The following is a 7,273-nucleotide window of genomic DNA, read 5'->3' as shown; positions in this document are numbered from 1 at the left end:
ATGCAGAAAATCAAACTAAATTAACTGAGCAATAATAAAGTACACACAAAATAGCAGAAAAATCCCTCACTGAAATGAATAGAAAACAAAATGTTTGTAAGCAAAATGCATGAAATCAGACAAGCAAAGCACAATATCCAAATGTACAAAACATAAATATAACTTGAAAATTGCAAAAATGTACTCACCGAAACTCCTACAATCACAAAATGGCGGCCACACCACGTGCAAAAAAGAAAGCAAAATGTAAGCCTGTTTGGGGCTTCTATAATTAAGACACAATAACACGCCGAATAAATACTAATTCAGAAGTGAAACAACAAAAATCAGCGTTAATTTACAAAATTTTCACAGGACTAGTTTCGATGGTTTACCGAACTATCATCTTCAGCTGCAAAACCGCAAATGAACAAGATAGGAAATAATGTTTAGATAAGATAAGAAAGCCTGGACAAGAATAAGCAAGTGGCGCCATCTGTTGGCGAAACCAGAACTAAAACATAATTTCTCTAAAAGCCGAAGGCAAATTTGGATTGGAATTAGGATCGTTAACTAGAACAGAAAGATTTTTATGAATGTGAAATGCCTCTAGAAAATCCAGTTCTCCAATGGAAGATGTTTTTTGAATAATTTTGGCAGCAGAAAAATTGAAAGTGTGATTTTCGGACCAACAATGTTGAGCAACAGAAGACTTCTGTGTTTCATTTTTTCTAACATATGCCTCATGTTCTTTGACGCGAAATTTTAAGGCTCTCTTAGTTTGGCCAATGTAAATTAAACCGCACTGGCAAGGAATCCTATAAATACCCCAGGAATTCATATCCGGAATGGGGTCCTTGAGTATAGAAGTTGGAATTTTATTGATGGGAGTGTAAACAACCCGAAAGTTAAATTTCTGCAAAATATGTGCAACTTTATAGCTAATTGATGGAAAGAAGGGAATGACAACAGAATTTTTATAATCTCCTAAAATAAGAGTGTGGCTTTTAGTGTGTTGAGATGAGAATTTTTTAACTGCTTGATTAATAATGTTGGGTGAAAAGCCCCTGTCAATAGCTATTGCTTTTAAATAATTTAGTTCTTCATCAAGGCCTAGTTTGGAGGAGCAAACTTGAAGAGCACGGAAAACATAGGAATAAAATGAAGCTAACTTTTGTTTAGTCGGATGACATGATTTAAAGTGTGGTGAAGGCAAACCGATGAAGGTTTACGGTAAACTGTAGTACTGAAGTTGGATATGTTACGTGTGACCAGAATGTCGAGAAAGAGAATTGCAAGTCTCAAGTTCAAAAGTGAACTGAGTAGCAGGATCAATAGAATTCATTGTTGAAAGAACTCTATTTAAATCATCTTTATTACCTTCAAACAGGGTAAAAGTATCGTCTACGTAGCGGAACCATGCCGGGAAGTTTAAAGTTTCAAACAATTTTGATTCATAATAATGCATGTAGATATCAGCCAGGATGGGACTGAGGGGGCTTCCCATGGCTAATCCCTCAGTTTGCTTGTAATATTTATTTTGGAAAACAAAATGTGTTTGTTTCAAACAGAGTTGAGTGAGAGAAATTAGCTCATCAATTTCGATGCAAGAGAAATGAAATTCGCGAAGTCTGGTTTCTAGACATCTTAATGCACCCTCCACTGGGACATTGGTGAATAATGATTTTACATCAAAAGAAACCATGAGTAAATTACGAGGAGAAATGTTTTTAACCTTTTTTACAAACTCTATTGAATTTTTTATGGTGTAAATGTTATTGTCTAATAGAGTGGAAAATCTAGAAACTAAATATTTAGCTAATGGATACGAGGCAGTACCTAAATTTGATACAATAGGGCGGAAAGGAATACCACTTTTATGAATTTTGGGAAGAGCATATAATCTGGCACAATTCGCAACAGATGGGATAAGCGAATGTTTTAAGTTGCTTGAAATGATTTGCGAAGATTTGATCGCAGTTTTTATTTTGGATAAGTCCGAAGGTGAAGGATCTTTAGGGATCGGATTATATTGAACATGAACTCTATAAGCTTCATCTGGAACTCGCTAAAACATATCGAAAATTCACTGCCCTTGAACAAAAGTCTTGGTCTAGAACGGAGAATGCAGTTAACCGTCATAAAAACACCCTTGCAGTTAAATTCGAAAAACTTCTTTTACAGTCCTCCAGTTCAAGTAGTTCAAAAAATCTTCCCATTGTAAACATCAAGCCAATAGTTAATATTTCTAATGTTAGTCTTTCAGAAGAACAAGAGAGAATTCTAAAATATAATTTTAACTTCTCACAAACCTGTAAACCCTCGATTCCAAAGATTTTGGCTCCTATCGAAAAAGCTTTCAAGTTCAGTAAAGTTTCAGATTCACAGAAAGAAATGATTAGGCATCCTATCGCTCATAATGTGAAATTCAATAATAAACCTTTGAAACCAAATCTAACTGCGAGAGAAAGAGCTACAATGCGCGAGATTCATTCTAACCCGGATATTGTCATTTCAAAGGCCGACAAAGGTGGCCAGATAGTCGTCATGGATAAGAACACTTACATCGATGGTGTCACTAAACTCTTAAACGAAGGACCATATAATCCGATCCCTAAAGATCCTTCACCTTCGGACTTATCCAAAATAAAAACTGCGATGAAATCTTCGCAAATCATTTCAAGCAACTTAAAACATTCGCTTATCCCATCTGTTGCGAATTGTGCCAGATTATATGCTCTTCCCAAAATTCATAAAAGTGGTATTCCTTTCCGCCCTATTGTATCAAATTTAGGTACTGCCTCGTATCCATTAGCTAAATATTTAGTTTCTAGATTTTCCACTCTATTAGACAATAACATTTACACCATAAAATTTCAATAGAGTTTGTAAAAAAGGTTAAAAACATTTTTCCTCGTAATTTACTCATGGTTTCTTTTGATGTAAAATCATTATTCACCAATGTCCCAGTGGAGGGTGCATTAAGATGTCTAGAAACGAGACTTCGCGAATTTCATTTCTCTTGCATCGAAATTGATGAGCTAATTTCTCTCACTCAACTCTGTTTGAAACAAACACATTTTGTTTTCCAAAATAAATATTACAAGCAAACTGAGAGATTAGCCATGGGAAGCCCCCTCAGTCCCATCCTGGCTGATATCTACATGCATTATTATGAATCAAAATTGTTTGAAACTTTAAACTTCCCGGCATGGTTCCGCTACGTAGACGATACTTTTACCCTGTTTGAAGGTAATAAAGATGATTTAAATAGAGTTCTTTCAACAATGAATTCTATTGATCCTGCTATTCAGTTCACTTTTGAACTTGAGACTTGCAATTCTCTTTCTCGACATTCTGGTCACACGTAACATATCCAACTTCAGTACTACAGTTTACCGTAAACCTTCATCGGTTTGCCTTCCACCACACTTTAAATCATGTCATCCGACTAAACAAAAGTTAGCTTCATTTTATTCCTATGTTTTCCGTGCTCTTCAAGTTTGCTCCTCCAAACTAGCCCTTGATGAAGAACTAAATTATTTAAAAGCAATAGCTATTGACAGGGGCTTTTCACCCAACATTATTAATCAAGCAGTTAAAAAATTCTCATCTCAACACACTAAAAGCCACACTCTTATTTTAGGAGATTATAAAAATTCTGTTGTCATTCCCTTCTTTCCATCAATTAGCTATAAAGTTGCACATATTTTGTAGAAATTTAACTTTCGGGTTGTTTACACTCCCATCAATAAAATTCCAACTTCTATACTCAAGGACCCCATTCCGGATATGAATTCCTGGGGTATTTATAGGATTCCTTGCCAGTGCGGTTTAATTTACATTGGCCAAACTAAGAGAGCCTTAAAATTTCGCGTCAAAGAACATGAGGCATATGTTAGAAAAAAGGAAACACAGAAGTCTTCTGTTGCTCAACATTGTTGGTCCGAAAATCACACTTTCAATTTTTCTGCTGCCAAAATTATTCAAAAAACATCTTCCATTGGAGAACTGGATTTTCTAGAGGCATTTCACATTCATAAAAATCTTTCTGTTCTAGTTAACGATCCTAATTCCAATTCAAATTTGCCTTCGGCTTTTAGAGAAATTATGTTTTAGTTCTGGTTTCGCCAACAGATGGCGCCACTTGCTTATTCTTGTCCAGGCTTTCTTATCTTATCTAAACATTATTTCCTATCTTGTTCATTTGCGGTTTTGCAGCTGAAGATGATAGTTCGGTAAAACCATCGAAACTAGTCCTGTGAAAATTTTGTAAATTAACGCTGATTTTTGTTGTTTGACTTCTGAATTAGTATTTATTCGGCGTGTTATTGTGTCTTAATTCTAAACATTCTCAATAGGTTTCAGAACCAGTGATAGAGCTGGCCATTTCCATGCGCTGAAATGTTTGCTGCTGAAGGTAATCATCCACGATGCGAACGCTCCGCGGTCTAGCGTTGTCGTCCTTGTAGCGAAAAATTATCACCTATTGCCACGGCATTTGCGTCTATGCGTCCACCCAAAGAGATACCACCTCAAACACAGACACTGACTCTTTCGTATGCATCTCTTTGACGGATGTTTGATGAATGATAATAGGTTCCAGATTCTCTCCGAATCAAATGACGCCTACTATCGCTCTGGAGGCTAAACCTGGACTCATTCGTTAAGAGAATAACCTCAAACGTTCCCTTCTATGACGTGGGCTGCACGCAAATGGCTGGTTGTCTCGCGTTACAGACCTCCTTTGTGAAGCATTCTATACACGGTTGACGTTGAGACCAACCTTCCAGTGGCTGCAGCAAGGGGAAATCTGAATTGAGTCGGAGTTGAGGTTTTGTTCCTTCGTGCGCATAGCAACAAATATCGGTGGTCATCAGCTCTCCTCGTCGTGGTTGGACGTGTTTGGCTAAACCTCCTGAATGCCGAATATGTGTTATAAATTGTTACTAAAGAACCACAGAAGAAATTGTTACCTTGAATCACAGAAGTAGCCGTCTGGCCACTTCTGTCTTACTCTGACCTGCCTCTAACCTCCCAATAGCTCTCTATCGCAGTCTTTGGAGCAAATGATGCCTGGAGGTCATTGTTACAAATCCGCAATCCGAGATTTCTTATCTCAGTATCACAGCGAAATTTACAGGCTCGCTCTGAAACATGCAAATTTATGCTCCTCGTATGAAGTATTTCGATTGCAAAGCCACTACTTTGCATATTGCACTTTTACGTCCTCAGGAATTCTTATTTGACAATATATTTAAATTTTATACTGATTGGATTATTTTTGAACGAGATATTGCTATTTTTGTGATTTTTTCCTTAATCTTTGGAAAGCAGTGCATTATTAAGAAATATGTGTTTTAGTTTTAAATCGCCCAATTTGCTAAAAGTTATGTTTTGTCATTACTCGAACAATAAATTTCAAATTTTACTCAACACAGAATGGTAACATCTCACAGATTAGAATAAATCAAAGTTTTGCTGCACAAATCTTTTTACAAATTTTTCATTTTTCATTTAATTCATTTAATCTGAAAATGAACATACCTAAAATAGAAAAGTAATAGGAAATTCATTGTGAATACCTATTAAACTAAATTATGCATTCATTGTTCTTATGCCTAATTATATCTCATTTGAAGGTTTTACGTTTTTATGATTAGTACATAATATTTTTAGAAATAATATATATTACGAAGTTAATTTATTAGATATTTTTAAAGCGGCCCTTACAGCAAACAGTGTGAATTTCTAGCAGGGAAATGCTCACAAAACTTGATATTTTATTTTTGAAAAAAATGAAATTAAACAAATATACTTTACAGCTTCAAGGCTATCACAAAATATTATTAATGGTTACCCTGGCTTATTATAAGCTGCCTTGTAGCTTATCTCGGAAACACATAAAGTGCAGTTTAAAACTTTCAATAAAATTATACAAAATGAAGCTAAAACCAAAATATTAATACTATATCATTTTCGTCTATAATCATATACAAACAAGATTTGAAACAATATTATGTTGTTGAAAGCACTATATTCCCTTTATTTCTTTTCCTTCTTTCCTTTCTTTTTTTCTTTTATATTTTTCTTTCTGAAAAAAAAAAAAAAAAAAAAATGCTTAAATAGGAATAATATTGTTAATGCTGAACTGAGAACGGGCTTAGTCGGCACTAAGCCTCCTTAGAGGCATGATAAATAAATAAAAACTGTAAAACAAATAAATAAAATTGGGAAGCTCTTTATACCCATCATAATAATGAAAATATCATTCGAAAATCTGATTTCAAAATTTGACGTTAAAATCCTCCGGTCTGGAAATTCTTTATGCGTAAATTAACAGTGGCATCATTAAATACGATAAAATCCATGGCAGCATGACTAATTTGTTTATAAAATCGGCTGCAGTGATAGAAGGAAGAGAAATTCAACCAGGACTTATATAAGCTACATTTTTTATCAGAAGGGAGAGCATCAGGGGTAAATCTGACCGATATATCAGAAGTCTCACAAGTCTGTCGTAATAACTATGAAAGTTGGAATGTAAATGAAGTAATCCATGGTAATCTTTTATTTCTAATGTTCACCACAACAGATGTTAAAGTGAGGGTTTGTGGAGTAGATACTGCGACTATAGTTAGCGCAAATGCGCCGACGTGTGCATATGGGATAAAAACTATAAGGGGACAGTATTTAATTCATAATGAATGAATGCGAACTAACGCGACATCTATAATGGTATTCATAATTGAAGTTCTTAACACTTTGCAAGAATATAATTCATTTCTACTTTTTAATGAGATATTTTAGGGTGATATTTACTCATTAAGATATATAATTATGAGTATTAAAATAAAAGATCTGTTTGAAGCTTTTGGAGTATTTTAAAATATCAACTTTTATAAGATCTGCAATAATTGAACTAAATGAAATATTAGCTTAGCTTAAATCTCAATATTATCGATTCCTGAATCTCGATAGACAAGTCAAGACGTAGATATATTGATATAGTATTATTCTCAAGTTAAACGTTAGAAGAATTTAGTGATAGTTTTAGATGCAATATAATAGTTTACATAAAGAGCATTTCAGATGCTAATTGAAAGGTCTACTTGCTTATTTTGGAAACTTACTTTGACTACATTATACACAAACCAACTTCAATGCTGGATTTTAAACAATGGCTATCTTTTAAACATTAATCTCATTTTGCTGATTAGCTCCAAAATATTCCTCCTCCTTTGTCTGGATTTGTGATCCAGTTACACGTTTTCTACAGACTGTTATAACGTAC

General features: G+C 34.5%; 1 long non-coding RNA gene across 1 annotated transcript in view; it reads right to left on the bottom strand.

Moving 5' to 3' along the window:
* Window positions 1-5,748: 5,748 nt before the first annotated feature.
* The window catches only part of LOC118196259 (uncharacterized), a 96,580-nt gene continuing 95,055 nt past the window's right edge, over window positions 5,749-7,273 (bottom strand). Inside the window, exon 3 of the long non-coding RNA XR_015040489.1 lies at window positions 5,749-6,073. This is a non-coding gene — a long non-coding RNA (uncharacterized LOC118196259). The remainder of the gene's footprint in view (window positions 6,074-7,273) is intronic.

This window comes from Stegodyphus dumicola, chromosome 4 (genome assembly GCF_044657685.1).
Source record: "Stegodyphus dumicola isolate Sdum_Otavi_A_Nest chromosome 4, ASM4465768v1".
Classification (NCBI taxonomy): domain Eukaryota; kingdom Metazoa; phylum Arthropoda; class Arachnida; order Araneae; family Eresidae; genus Stegodyphus; species Stegodyphus dumicola.
This window is presented reverse-complemented; position numbering and strand designations above follow the sequence as displayed.